We start from the raw sequence: 15,310 nt of genomic DNA, 5'->3' as shown, positions 1-15,310 counted from the left end.
AATTCCCATGTTTATTCATCACCCAGCTTGAACAGTTATCAGCACATGACCAATCTTGTTTCATCTGTAAACTTCTGCTTCCTTTCTGCTGCTCTGCCGCCTCTACCACTGATGGATTATTTTGAGGGAAATTCCAGACATCATGTTATGTTACCCACAATTACATTGGTGTTTACAGTCAGTTCTTTTTATTCACAGGAGAGCTCATGACTGATGGTACTATAACTCATGCTTGAACACGGTTTGTGTAACACAGTCTTTTCTCCATAAGCAAGTCATAGCTTTCTTGCACTTAAGAACACTAGATAGCACTTCATCACTGTGCTTGGTGGTCATTTAAAACAGCAAAATCATCAACAAAGGGCAAAAATGTGAAAAATGTGGTACTAAATAGACCATGTGAAGAATACTTGTTTACAGTATGTGAGCTGAAACAAGAAGACAGAGTGTTCCCTTGTTTGACTTCAGCTGGGAGCATGTGGTTCAGGTGACTTAAATTTTTCACCACTTTGTACATGTCTGCAAATGACTGAAAAAGTGTCTGGCTATTGATTTTATGCTTACAAATAAGTTTTAGTAAGTAGGAAAGTTCACAAACTCTGGATATATGAATAAGTATTGACTCTATCTCTAAAAGATAAGGCTTTTAAAAAATATAACCATGAAATCTTTTTCATACTTAGAATTCTATAATTATTCCCTAATATAATCATATATCCAGTTTTCAGATTTTTCTGGCTTTCTCATAACTTTCTTTTGAAAGGTGGTTTGTTCCTATGGGGATTCAAACATAGTCTACCCACTGAATATGTGGGTTCCTTCTCCTCTCTCCTTTTCTTTGCAGTTTATTTTTGGAATAAGTTGGGTTGTTTATCTTGTAGAGTTTTCCACATTCTGGATTTTTCTGATTGTAATCTTGTTTACTCTATAATTATCATAAATTTGTAATGAGACCTAGAGGTTTATTCAGTTTCAGATTTGATGTTTTGGCAAAGAAGTCTTCTTTGGTGTAATATGATTCTTACTACATCACATCAAGAGACACATAGTATATTATCCAAATCTCTTTTTTTTTTCATTGTTGTGGTTGATCACTGGATTGTATTTCTTTAATCTAGAACAGCCTATCTTCTTCTCTTAATGGGTCAGTTTGGGTGATATTGCCATCTTGACAATGTTAAATCTTCTATATTATGAAAGTGAAATGTGTTTCCAGTAATTTATATCTTCTAAAACTTCTTGAAATAATGGTTTATAGTTTTAGAGTATGTTTGAAACTTTTTTGATAACTTTATTCCTTAATATTTTATTCTTTCTGATTTTATTATAAGTGGAATTGTTTTCTTAAGTTTATTTTAAGATTTTTAGTGTAAGTGTATAGATTACAATTGTTTATTTTTTTTTTTATACTGACTGCTTATCCTGCAAGTGTGCTGAGCTCATTTTTCAGTTCTAATTTTTTTGGGTAGATTCCTTAGGATTTTCTACTTATAAGATCATGTAATCTGCAAATAGAAATAGTTTTGTTTCTTTTATTCCAAGCTTGATGTCTTTTGTTTCTTTCTCTTGGCTACTTACCCTGGTTAGAACTTCAATACATTGTTGAGTTGAAGTGGCCAGGGCAGACAACTTTGTCTTACTCCCGATCACAGGGAGAAAACACCCAGTCCATCACCACTAACTATAAAATTATCTGTCAGTTTTTCATAGATGTCCTTTAGCAAGTTTAGGAAGTTCCCTTCTATTCCTAGTTTGTTAAGTGTTTTTATTATAAAAGGTAGTTGAATATTGTCAAATATATCTTCTGTGTCTATTGATATGATTGTGTGATTTTTATTTCATATTTTAGTGATATGATTTATTATGATAATTGATTTTCAAATATGAAACAACCCTTACATTCCTGGAATAAATTCCACCTAGTCATGGTATGTAATTCTTTTAATATGTTGTTGAATTTTGTTTGCTAGTACTTGTTTAGAACTTTTGCATCTATATTGATAAGAGATATTAGTTTGTAGTTTTCTTATGGTGTTTCTGTGTGTTTTTTTGTATAAGGGTAATACTGGCTGTATGAAATGGGTTGAGAAATACTCTCTTCTATTTTTTGGAATTTTTTTTTTTAAGAATCGGTATTAATTCTTCTTTTACTGTTTGGTAGAATTCAGGGGTGAACCCATCCAGGCCTGGACTTTTGTTTGTGGGTAATTTTTAAAAAAATTACAATTAGAATTTCTTTACTTATTACAGTCAGCAAAAACAAGACCAGGAGCAGACTGTGGCTCAGATCATGAACTGCTTATTGCCAAATTCAGACTTAAATTGAAGAAAGTAGGGAAAACCACTAGACCATTCAGGTATGACCTAGATAAAATCCCTTATGAGTATACATGGAAGTGACAAATAGATTTAAGGTACTACACCTGATAGACAGAGTGCTTGATGAACTATGGACAGAGGTTCGTGACATTGCACAGGAGACAGGGATCAAGAAAATCCCCATGGAAAAGAAATGCAAAAAAGCAAAATGGCTGTCTGAGGAGGCCTTACAGATAGCTGGGAAGAGAAGAGAAGCGAAAAGCAAAGGAGAAAAGGAAAGATATTCCCATCTGAATGCAGAGTTCCAAAGAATAGCAAGGAGAGATAAGAAAGCCTTCCTCAGCAATCAATGCAAAGAAATAGAGGAAAACAACAGAATGGGAAAGACTAGAGATCTCTTCAAGAAAATTAGAGATACCAAGGGAACATTTCATGCAAAGATGGGCTCGATAAAGGACAGAAATGGTATGGACCTAACAGAAGCACAAGATATCCAGAAGAGGTGGCAAGAATACACAGAAGAACTGTACAAAAAAGATCTTCATAACCCAGATAATCACAATGGTGTGATCACTCACCTAGAGCCAGACATCCTGGAATGTGAAGTCAAGTGGGCCTTTGAAAGCATCACTACGAACAAAGCTAGTGGAGGTGATGGAATTCCAGTTGAGCTATTTCAAATCCTCAAAGGTGATGCTGTGAAAGTGCTGCACTCGATATGCCAGCAAATTTGGAAAACTCAGCAGTGGCCACAGGACTGGAAGAGGTCAGTCTTCGTTCCAATCCCAAAGAAAGGCAATGCCAAAGAATGCTCAAACTACCGCACAATTGCACTCATCTCACATGCTAGTAAAGTAATGCTCAAAATTCTCCAAGCCAGGCTTCAGCAATACGTGAACCGTGAACTTCTAGATGTTCAAGCTGGTTTTAGAAAAGGCAGAGGAACCAGAGATCAAATTGCCAATATCCGCTGGATCATCGAAAAAGCAAGAGAGTTCCAGAAAAACATCTATTTCTGCTTTATTGACTATGCCAAAGCCTTTGACTGTGTGGATCACAATAAACTGTGGAAAATTCTGAAAGAGATGGGAATACCAGACCATCTGACCTGTCTCTTGAGAAACCTGTATGCAGGTGAGGAAGCAACAGTTAGAAGTGGACATGGAACAACAGACTGATTCCAAATAGGAAAAGGAGTCCGTCAAGGCTGTATATTGTCACCCTGCTTATTTAACTTATATGCAGAGTACATCATGAGAAACACTGGGCTGGAAGAAACACAAGCTGGAATCAAGATTGCCGGGAGAAATATCAATAACCTCAGATATGTGAGTGACACCATCCTTATGGCAGAAAGTGAAGAAGAACTAAAGAGCCTCTTGATGAAGGTGAAAGAGGAGAGTGAAAAAGTTGGCTTAAAGCTCAACGTTCAGAAAACTAAGATCATGGCATCTGGTCCCATCACTTCTTAGGAAATAGATGGGGAAACCGTGGAAACAGTGTCAGACTTTATTTTTTTGGGCTCCAGAATCACTGCAGATGGTGATTGGAGCCATGAAATTAAAAGACGCTTACTCCTTGGAAGGAAGGTTGTGGCCAACCTAGATAGCATATTTAAAAGCAGAGACATTACTTGGCCAACAAAAGTCCGTCTAGTCAAGGCTATGGTTTTTCCAGTGGTCATGTATGGATGTGAGAGTTGGACGGTGAAGAAAGCTGAGTACCGAAGAATTGATGCTTTTGGACGGTGGTGTTGGAGAAGACTCTTGAGAGTTCCTTGGACTGCAAGGAGATCCAATCAATTCATCCTAAAAGAGATCAATCCTGGGTGTTCATTGGAAGGTCTGATGTTGAAGCTGAAACTCCAGTACTTTGGCCACCTCATGCGAAGGGTTGACTCATTGGAAAAGACCCTAATGCTGGGTAGGATTGGGGGCTGGAGGAGAAGGGGACGACAGAGGATTAGATGGTTGGATGGCATCACTGACTCGATGGACATGGGTTTGGGTAGACTCTGGGAGTTGGTGATGGACAGATAGGCCTGGCATGCTGCAATTCATGGGGTCGCAATGAGTCGGACACGACTGAGCGACTGAACTGAACTGACTTATTACAGGTCAACTCAGTATTTTATTTTACTTTTGGTATTTGTGTTTTTCTAGGAATTCTCCTATTCCTTCTAAGTATCTAATTTGCTGGCATACAATTTTTCATAATATTCCTTTATAATGATTTTTATTTTTGTTAGGTTAGTCGTAATATACCCTTTTTTATTTCCAATTCTGGTAGTTTGAGGCTTCTTTCTTTTTAGTGTTGTCAGTATAGCTAAAGGTTTGTCAGTTTTGTTGATCTTTTCAAGGAACCAGCTTTTGGTTTCCATCCACTTTCTGTTGTTGCTCTGTTGCTAAGTCGTGGCCAACTCTTTGCAACCCCATGAACTGCAGCACACCAGGCTTTCCTGTCTTTCAGTATTATCCAGAGTTTGCTCAAACTCATGTCCATTGAGTTGGTGATGCTATTTAGCCATCTCATCCTCTTTGCCCCCTTTTCTTCCTGCCCTCAATCTTTCCCAACATCAGGGTCTTTTCCAATGAGTCAGCCCTTTACATCAGGTGGCCAAAGTGTTAACGCTTCTGTATTGTTTCTCTATTCTCTGTTTCATGAATTTCTTCTCAAATCTTTATTTCTTCTTTCTAATTGCTTTAGGGTTAATTTGCTCTTATTTTTCCAGTGTCTTGTGGTAGAACATTAGGTTACTGATTTCAGATCTTTCTTCTAGCTTAATATAGGTATTTATACCTATAAATTTTTCTCTAAGCACTGTTTTAGTTGCATCCCATACATTTTGATAGTTTGTGCCTTCATTTTTGCTCATCTTAAAGTATTTTTTGATTTATCTTTTGATTTCTTCTTGACCCTTTTTTAAATAGTGTTTTGTTTAATTTCCACACATTTGTGAGTATTTTCATGTGATTTCTCATTTTATTTCATTGTGGTCAGAGAACATACTTTGCATTATTTTTATCTTTTTACCTTTATTGAGTTTTTAAAAAAATAGTCTAACATGATTTATCCTGAGAATGTTCCTTATACACTTGAAAATTATATAAATTTAACTGTCATTTTTTAGAGGAGTATCTAATGATGTTTGCAAGGTCTAGTTTGTAGTGTTGCTGAGGTCTTCTATTTTCTTGTTGATCTTCTGTCTACTTGTCTGTCTGTTATTGAAAGTTGGTATACTGGTATTCTCCAGAGAAACAGAACCAAAAGGACGTGTGTGAGTATATATATATAGAAAAAGAGTTATTATAAAGAACTGGCTTACATGATTTTGGAAACTGGCATGTCCACATCTGCAGTATGATCAGTTTGAGACCAGGAAAGCTGATAGTGTAGATAAAGGCAATCTCTGGAGGTTCCTTGTTCAGGAAGGCTCGTCTTTTTATTCTGTTTAGGCCTTCAACTGATTGGATAAAGCCTACTTACATCATGAACGGCATTATGCTTATTTAGAGTTCACGAATTTAAATGTTAATCTCATCCAAAAATGCCCTCCAAGTTGACATTAATCATCGTGGTGGCTATTGAAGTCTCCAAATGTTATAATTGAATTGTCCATTTCTTATTTCATATCTGTCATTTTTGCTTCATGCATTTTAGTCCACTGTTATTAGGTACATATGTGTTTATAAATGTTATATCTTCCTGATGGATTGACTCTGTCAGGAATTTGTTATAAAATATGCCTCTTTTTTAGTGACTTTTTTGCTTAAAGTTTATTTTGTCTGACATTAGTATAGTTACTCCATCTTTCTTGTGGTTGGTATATGCCTATGTTTTTATCATTCTTTACTTTCAATGTATTTATGTCTCTGAATCTTTCTTTTGCATTAAGTGAATATTTTCTAACATAGCATTTTAATTTCTTTATTTTTTCACTATATTTTTTTGAGATTTTTTAAAAAGTCATTGCTGTAGGATTTACTGTATGTATCTTAACAAATCAGGCCCAGGTTTAGCCAAGCTTAATTCCAGTGATATATAGAAATATTACTGAAATACAGCTATATTCCCTTTAATCCCTTTTTGTGGTATTGTTATACATATTATCTATTAATATTACAAACACAGAAATGCATTATTATAATTATTGCTTTATTATTTTTAGTCATTTCCTTAGCCCAATAAAACTTTGCTACTAGCTACCTCATTTATGCTGTTATTGGCAATTATATTACACATGATACATTTTTATATGTTTTGAGCCTGTGAATACATTATATACCTATTACTTTAAGCAATTGCTTTTCAAATTAGTTAAGAAAGTAGAAAGAAATGTACTTTAAAATGGTCTTTTATTATAATTATATAATTACCTTTCCCAGTTAATGTTTGTTTTCACATGTGAATTCAAATTATGGTCATCCCTCAATAACCACTGGGGACGGAATCCTGGAACCCCACACCTAAATTCTAGGATCCTCAAGTCCTTTGCATAAAATGGTATATATTTGCATATAACCTATGCGTATCCTCTTAAAGTTTAAATCATCAGCAGCTCTAGATTACTTATAATACCTAGTGCAGTGTAAATGCTATGTAAATAGTTGCATATATAATGTAAATTAAGAGACACAGATAAATAAAACAGTATTATGGACTCTGTGGGAGAGGGTGAGGGCAGGATGATATGGGAGAATGGCATGGAAGCATGTAAATTATCATATGTGAAACAAATCGCCAGTCCAGGTTCAATGCATGATACAGGGTGCTCTGGGCTGGTGCACCGGGATGACCCAGAGGGATAGGATGGGGAGGGAGACGGAAGGGAAGTTCTGGAAGGGGAAAACATGTACACTCATGGTGGATTCATGTCAATGTATGGCAAAACAAATACAATATTGTAAAGTTAAAAAATAGAAAGTAAACTAATTAAAAAAAAAATGTAAATAGTTGCCAGCACATGGCACATTTGAGTTTTGCTTTTTAGAACTTCCTGAAAAAAGTTTTTTTTCAACTATTTTTGAGTTGCAGTTGATTGATTCCATGGATGTGGTAGCTATGGGTATGGATGGCTGACTGTACTGCCTTGGGTCACTTGATTCTTTTACAATTTCTTCCTCTTTCTGATTTTCTCTATTTGATGTGATATTGTTATGATATCTTTCTTTACTTTTAAAACCATGGTTTCTTTAGTTTTATGAACATATTTATATGGCTACTGTGAAAGCTTTTTTCTTTATTCCAAATGTGGTCACTCTCCCAGATAGTTTCTTGTTGTCTGCTTTTCTTCCTAGTGTATGGGTCATGTTTTCCTGTTTTTTGCACGGTAATTTTTTGATGGAAAGTGAATATTTGAGATATTATATTGTAGCAAATTTGGTTACTGTTCTCCTGCACCCTTTTCCTCCAAACCTGTTTATTTAATTGGTGACCAATTGGATTATGTTAGTAAAGTCTATTTCCCCTCCCACAATGTTAAGTCTCTGATGTTGCTTTTAAGGAAGGTGCAGCTTTGGAGAAGGAAATGGCAATCCGCTCCAGTATTCCTGCCTGGAGAATCCCATGGACAGATGAGCCTGGTAGGCTACAATCCATGGGGTCACAAGAGTCGGACTCGACTTAGCGACTAAACCACCACCAGCTTTGGGTATGCTTACAGTCATCCTAGCATGACAGTGATTTTGGTTCTCCTCTTTTTTTTGAGCACAAACAGTCTTCACCAATTGGTGGCTTCAGTAATTGGTGGTTTCACTAATTGGTGGCTGATTGCTCAGTTGTTTTCAACAATGCCCTAGAGCATAAAATGCTTTACAAACGAATGTAATCAAATTGTGACTCCTTTGATATTTCTGAGTCAGTGTTTGATATTATTATTTTCAACCCTTGAAGGACTTCTTTCATCCTTATTCCTCTCCTGCAAATAAGCAGGCCTATAATTTAGCCTGTATCTTAACTCTCCTTCCAGTTATTTTTACATAACCTACATTCTTCTTGAGAGGGCCTCTAGGCTTGAACTTCTTCACACTGTGTTGCAAATGAAGTCACTTCCCTTTGGGAAGAATTAGGATTGCATGCTTTGTATCCTGCCTCTCCACCCCATATTTCCAACCAGGCAAAATCTGAGCTAGGCCTCTGGAGGTGGGACAGTATCATGCTTCTCTGAGCGACACCTCCATTCTATGTGCTGATTTCAGTAATCTTAGGTTCTCTTGGCTTGCCTCTCCTGGTGTAGAACCACTGTGTCATAAGCTGGGGCAAGGGTGTTTGGGTCTCCAGTATTCTCGGTGCTCTGCACCTGAGATAGAATCTTTATTCCACAGACAGATGCTAAACAGAGAATGGAGCCTTCACCACTCAACTTCACTTGCCTGGGATTTGTCTGTAGCCATAGTTACCTATGTGTTAGGGAGGGGAGGATGAGAAATGATGATATCTTGCTGCTCCTGGAAAGAAAAGTTCTCTGACTGGGCACTTGGAGAAAACAGAGTCTTGTTTTCTTAGCTGTATCAATTTGGAGTAGACTCTTCACCTTCCTGAGCTGGGAGGGTAGAGGGGAGGAAATGGTCTTAGTTCAGATACCATGTGTGTGCTTACTTTCTCAGTCGTGTCCAACTTTTTGTGACCCCATGGACTATAGTCCATCAGGCACCTCTGTCCATGGGGATTCTTCAGGCAAGAATACTGCACTGGGTTGCCATGCCCTCTTCCAGGGGAACTTCCCAACCCAAGGATCAAACCCAGGTCTCCCGGATTGCAGGCAGACCTTCATACAAGTTCCTCATTGTGGATGATTTGGTACCAGCTGAGCCACCAGGGAAGCCCTCAGATACCATAAGATGTTTTAAATAATGTTTCCCCCCCCCCCCCCAAGTAGCTTTCACCAGTATCACAAGGTAGCAGGTTAGCAGAGCTCCTCAAACTATCATGTGAGAAGTTGATTTCCCAGTGTTTGTTCTTTTGGGCTGCTAAATTTTGGGATAATTTGTTATCTAGCAATAGATAGCTTATATGCCAGATCAGAAGACTTAAGCATGCTGTGCTTTGTCACTCAGTTGTATCTGACTCTTTGCAACCCCATGGACTGTAGCCCGCCAGGCACCTCTGTCCATCAGGATTCTCCAGGCAAGAATACTGGAATGGGTTGCTGATAGGGCCCACATGGGGTCTCATTGTTAAAATGGCTCATTATGTTGACCTTACAAACAAAGAATAAAGTCACAGTGATCCTTGAGACTGACCAAATTGCCCAAATGACATTCTGTTTTCTCACTGGCACCTACTTTCTCAAAGCTACGAGACCACCAGTTTCCAGACCTCTGGCTACATGACCATTTCATTGGTGAGGTATAAGAAAGACCCTGTGAGAAAGGGAGGATGCTGGTTCTCCTTAAGGGCCAGTCACCCTCTCATTTCCCTCTAGTAAATTTCCTTTTTCTTGCCTGACTGCCCAGCTCGCTCTCTTTTTCTCTGCACTCACCTTACAGTTGCCGTGACTTCCTCCAGGGGATCTTCCTAACCCAGGGATCAAACCCAGGCCTCCTGCATTGTAGGTGGATGGATACTTTACCATCTGAGCCACTACAGTTGTATATGGTAAATACTGCCAGTTGTTTCACCAGATTATACTTCCACTAGCAATGTAAAAATGTACTGATATTTTTCCACATGTTGGCCATCACATTGTTTTCAATTTTTTGTATCTTTGCTAATCTGAAAGGTAAAAAATAATATACTGAAATAATTTTTACTTGCAATTTTGCTACTATGTGTGAGAGAAGACTAAGACATTTTATATCCTTTTCTGTGGACTTCTTATTTTATATATCTTTCTATATCCTTTGCTTCTGGCATTTATATTTAATGTCCTGTGGTACCCTTCAAATTCAGTGTATTGTGTACAGAACTTACTGGCTTCTCCTCTGAGTTTTTTAACTACCTAACTTTTTCTCTACCACAAACATGCCATTTTCTTCCTTTTCTCTAAATTTCAGATTTAAAGAGTAATCTTTGATATTTTTTGGTCTCTTTGAACAGAAAATCAATTCCCAAGTTCAGTCGCTTTTTGTTTTGCAGTGTCACTCAAATCCAGTAATTCCTCTGTGTCCTTAACATCCAGACCCTCCATCTAGGCTCTTAATATCTCAATTCTGAACATCTTATTGATTTCTTTCTCAAACATCAGTTCTGTTTTACATCTTCACTCTGAGACAAAGCAAGAGATAAGGCACCAAAAAATTTATTAAAAAATTTATAAAATTTAGGTTAAAGGTAACCAATGAAAATTCTAAGACGTTTTAAATGGATATGTTAGGTAGTTAGAATAGGAAAAAGGAGTCCAAAATGGCGATGGCTAGAACACAAAGAAGGGAGAAGCCTGAAAAAATAGAACAAAGGAAAATCCGAGGATGGGATGAGAATCTCAGGTGAAACAAACTGCTCTCCTGGCCAGCCCAAGTTACATAGGGCAGGCTCAGGGGAAGGAGACCAAACATATAAAAAGAGGTGCCAAAATTGAGCCTTTCTCTTCTTTTGGGTCAGTGCACCCTTATGACTCTAGGATGTATTTTCTTTTTCTTGCCAATTAAAACTGAGCTTTAACCAAGCTGTAACACTGGTCCGTCATTTCAGATTTTTGCTGTGGTGAGACAGAACCAAGGAAATTATACACTCTCCCAACAGAGAGCTAGAGGAAACTTATTACCTTTTGGTATGGATGCCAAGGTGATACCAAATGTTGCCAGTAAATAGGACTGTAAGATCCAGAAGTGCATGGCCATAATTAAAACAGCTATCTCCACTGCATTTACCCATTCAACAAATATCAATTGAGTGTTGTGCGAGTGTCAGATGCTGAGCTAAAAGTTAGGGAAAGTTCTGTGTTTGACCATTAAGGAGTTCTGTCTAGTCAAAAAGATATTTGTAGAAAGAGAAAATTTGTAATAGAGTTTGCTAAGTACTGTGGTTAAGTACATTCATACTTTTGTAATTATTTCTTTCCTTGATCTGGAAAAAGATGTGAAAAGAATTATCACTAATTCTATTTAATTAGAATTTTTGCTGCTGATGTTTAGTCACTAAGTTATGTCCTATTCTTTGTGACCCCATGGACTGTAACCTGCCAAGCTCCTCTGTCATGGGATATTCTAGGCAAGAATACTGGAGTGCGTTGCCATTTTCTTCTCCAGGGGATCTTCATAACCCAGAGAGAAAACCCATGTCTCCTCCTTGGCAGACAAATTCTTTACCACTGAGCTACCTGGGAATTTCAAGTAGAAGTTTATGCTACTGAAAATAAAATTTTGATTTTCCTAAGTTCTATTAGAGAATGATATGATATAAATAGAAACATTTGTTATATTATTTTCCTTATGAATTTGTTTTTAGAAAATATTATTTTCTATGATTTATAGATATTTGAATTTACCTGCCATTTTATGAGTTTATTATGAACTGCTGTTGCCAGAAGCACATTCTGAATATATCATTTCTTGTTTATTAGTCCCGAGAATCTTAATTTCCTTGCTATTACGTATAAACCCTCACTTCACACTATGATTAGTGTCATAAGAGCACAGTCACTGTATTTGATCTTTGAATGCATAAGGAAACATTACAACTTGAATAGGTAGGAATGATAAACATTGAAGAAACTATTATTTATGGTGTTTTCATGGAATAGCAATACATTAGGAACTTGAATTGTTCAACTTTTCTTTGGGTAACTAAATATGTGTCAGTGATTTTTGCGATCGAGCCCAATTAGTGCCTCAGACAGACTTCATCCTAGCCTTTAAAATTAATAATACATCATTTTGTCTGTTAAGAATACAACTTTGAAAAAAAAAAGAATACTAGTTTGAGTTTGAAGTATTTAAAACAACAGAAACTGCTATTATTTTGCTTACTAACATTATGTAAATACTTTTATGGACTTAACCAACAGTATACAGTTCTGCATTTTATGTGTGTGTACTCTGTTGCTTTTTTTTTTTTTTTTTTTTTTTGTTTAGCCATTTTTTTTTTTTTTTTTCAATAAATTTATTTATTTTACTTGGGGGCTAATTACTTTACAATATTGTAATAGTTTTTGCCATACATTGACAAGAATCAGCCATGGGTTTACATGTGTTCCCCTTCCCGAACCCCCCACCCACCTCCCTCCCCCTCCCATCCCTCTGGATCATCCCACTGCCCCGGCCCCGAGCCCTTGTCACATGCATCGAACATGGAATGGTGCTCTGTTTCACATATGACAATACACATGTCTCAATGCCATTCTCCCAGAACGTCCCACCCTCACCTTCTCCCTCAGAGTCCATAAAATTGTTCCATGCATCTGTGTCTCTCATTCTGTCCCGCATATAGGGTTATCGTTACCATCTTTCAGATTCCATATATATGCATTAGTATACTGTATTGTTGTTTTTCTTTCTGGCTTACTTCACTCTGTATAATGGGCTCCAGTTTCATCCATCTCAGTAGAACCGGTTCAAATGTATTTTTTTTAATGGCTGAGTAATATTCCATTGTGTATATGTACCACAGCTTCCTTATCCATTCATCTGCTGATGGACATCTAGGTTGCTTCCATGTCCTGGCTATTGTAAACAGTGCTGCGATGAACATTGGGGTACACGCATCTCTTTCAATTCTGGTTTCCTCGGTGTATATGCCCAGCAGTGGGATTGCTGGGTCATATGGCAGTTCTATTCCCAGTTTTTTAAGGAATCTCCACACTGTTCTCCATAGTGGCTGTACTAGTTTGCATTCCCACCAACAGTGTAAGAGGGTTCCCTTTTCTCCACACCCTCTCCAGCATTTATTGCTTGTAGACTTTTGGATAGCAGCCATTCTGACTGGTGTGAAATGATACCTCATTGTGGTTTTGATTTGCATTTCTCTAATAATGAGTGATGTTGAGCATCTTTTCATGTGTTTGTTAGCCATCTGTATGTCTTCTTTGGAGAAATGTCTGTTTAGTTCTTTGGCCCATTTTTTGATTGGGTCATTTATTTTTCGGGAATTCAGCTGCAGAAGTTGCTTGTATATTTTTGAGATTAATTGTTTGTCTGTTGCTTCATTTGCTATTATTTTCTCCCATTCTGAAGGCTGTCTTTTCACCTTGTTTATAGTTTCCTTTGTTGTGCAAAAGCTTTTAATTTTAATTAGGTCCCATTTGTTTATTTTTGCTTTTATTTCCAATATTCTGGGAGGTGGGTCATGGAGGATCCTGCTGTGATTTATGTCGGAGAGTGTTTTGCCTATGTTTTCCTCTAGGAGTTTTATTGTTTCTGGTCTTACGTTTAGATCTTTAATCCATTTTGAGTTTATTTTTGTGTACGGTGTTAGGAAGTGTTCTAGTTTCATTCTTTTACAAGTGGTTGACCAGTTTTCCCAGCACCACTTGTTAAAGAGGTTGTCTTTTCTCCATTGTATATTCTTGCCTCCTTTGTCGAAGATAAGGTGTCCATATGTGCGTGGGTTTATCTCTGGGCTTTCTATTTTGTTCCATTGATCTATATTTCTATCTTTGTGCCAGTACCATACTGTCTTGATGACTGTGGCTTTGTAGTAGAGTCTGAAGTCAGGCAGGTTGATTCCTCCAGTTCCATTCTTCTTCCTCAAGATTGCTTTGGCTATTCGAGGTTTCTTATATTTCCATACAAATTGTGAGATGATTTGTTCTAGTTCTGTGAAAAATACCATTGGTAGCTTGATAGGGATTGCATTGAATCTGTAGATTGCTTTGGGTAGAATACTCATTTTCACTATATTAATTCTTCCAATCCATGAACACGGTATATTTCTCCATCTGTTTGTGTCCTCTTTGATTTCTTTCATCAGTGTTTTATAGTTTTCTATATATAAGTCTTTTGTTTCTTTAGGTAGATATATTCCTAAGTATTTTATTCTTTTTGATGCAATGGTGAATGGTATTGTTTCCTTAATTTCTCTTTCTGTTTTCTCATTATTGGAGTATAGGAATGCAAGGGATTTCTGTGTGTTAATTTTATATCCTGCAACTTTACTATATTCATTGATCAACTCTAGTAATTTTCTAGTAGAGTCTTTAGGGTTTTCTATGTAGAGGATCATGTCATCTGCAAACAGTGAGAGTTTTACTTCTTCTTTTCCTATCTGTATTCCTTTTATTTCTTTTTCAGCTCTGATTGCTGTGGCCAAAACTTCCAAAACTATGTTGAATAGTAGTGGTGAAAGTGGGCATCCTTGCCTTGTTCCTGACTTTAGGGGAAATGCTTTCAATTTTTCACCATTGAGGATAATGTTTGCTGTGGGTTTGTCATATATAGCTTTCATTATGTTGAGATATGTTCCTTCTATTCCTGCTTTCTGGAGGGTTTTAATCATAAATGGATACTGAATTTTGTCAAAGGCTTTTTCTGCATCTATTGAGATAACCATATGGTTTTTTTCTTTCAATTTGTTAATGTGGTGTATTACATTGATTGATTTGCGGATGTTAAAAAAACCTTGCATTCCTGGGATAAAGCCCACTTGGTCATGATGTATGATCTTTTTAATATGATGTTGGATTCTGTTTGCTAGAATTTTATTAAGGATTTTTGCATCTATGTTCATCAGTGATATTGGCCTGTAGTTTTCCTTTTTTGTGACATCTTTGTCTAGTTTTGGAATTAGGGTGATGGTGGCCTCATAGAATGAGTTTGGAAGTTTACCATCTTCTGCAATTTTCTGGAAGAGTTTGAGCAGGATAGGTGTTAGCTCTTCTCTAAATTTTTGGTAGAATTCCGCTGTGAAGCCGTCTGGTCCTGGGCTTTTGTTTGCTGGAAGATTTCTGATTACACTTTCGATTTCCGTGCTTGTGATGGGTCTGTTAAGATCTTCTATTTCTTCCTGGTTCAGTTTTGGAAAGTTATACTTTTCTAAGAATTTGTCCATTTCTTCCAAGTTGTCCATTTTATTGGCATATAGCTGTTGGTAGTAGTCTCTTATGATCCTTTGTATT

The 15,310-nt window shown here is 36.9% G+C and overlaps 1 protein-coding gene and 1 long non-coding RNA gene across 16 annotated transcripts in view; one reads left to right on the top strand and one right to left on the bottom strand.

Annotated features, from left to right (window-relative positions):
- Nucleotides 1–15,310, top strand: part of CNTLN (centlein) — a 331,587-nt gene that overhangs the window by 14,802 nt on the left and 301,475 nt on the right. The window lies entirely within an intron of this gene.
- Nucleotides 1,457–15,310, bottom strand: part of LOC145509877 (uncharacterized) — a 31,169-nt gene continuing 17,315 nt past the window's right edge. Inside the window, exons 3-4 of the long non-coding RNA XR_014056514.1 lie at nt 9,800–10,054; nt 1,457–4,255 (exon numbers count right to left, since the gene is read on the bottom strand). This is a non-coding gene — a long non-coding RNA (uncharacterized LOC145509877). The remainder of the gene's footprint in view (nt 4,256–9,799; nt 10,055–15,310) is intronic.

Source organism: Giraffa tippelskirchi, chromosome 1 (genome assembly GCF_054371585.1).
Source record: "Giraffa tippelskirchi isolate mGirTip1 chromosome 1, T2T-mGirTip1v1.2.pri, whole genome shotgun sequence".
Taxonomy (NCBI): Eukaryota; Metazoa; Chordata; class Mammalia; order Artiodactyla; family Giraffidae; genus Giraffa; species Giraffa tippelskirchi.
This window is presented reverse-complemented; position numbering and strand designations above follow the sequence as displayed.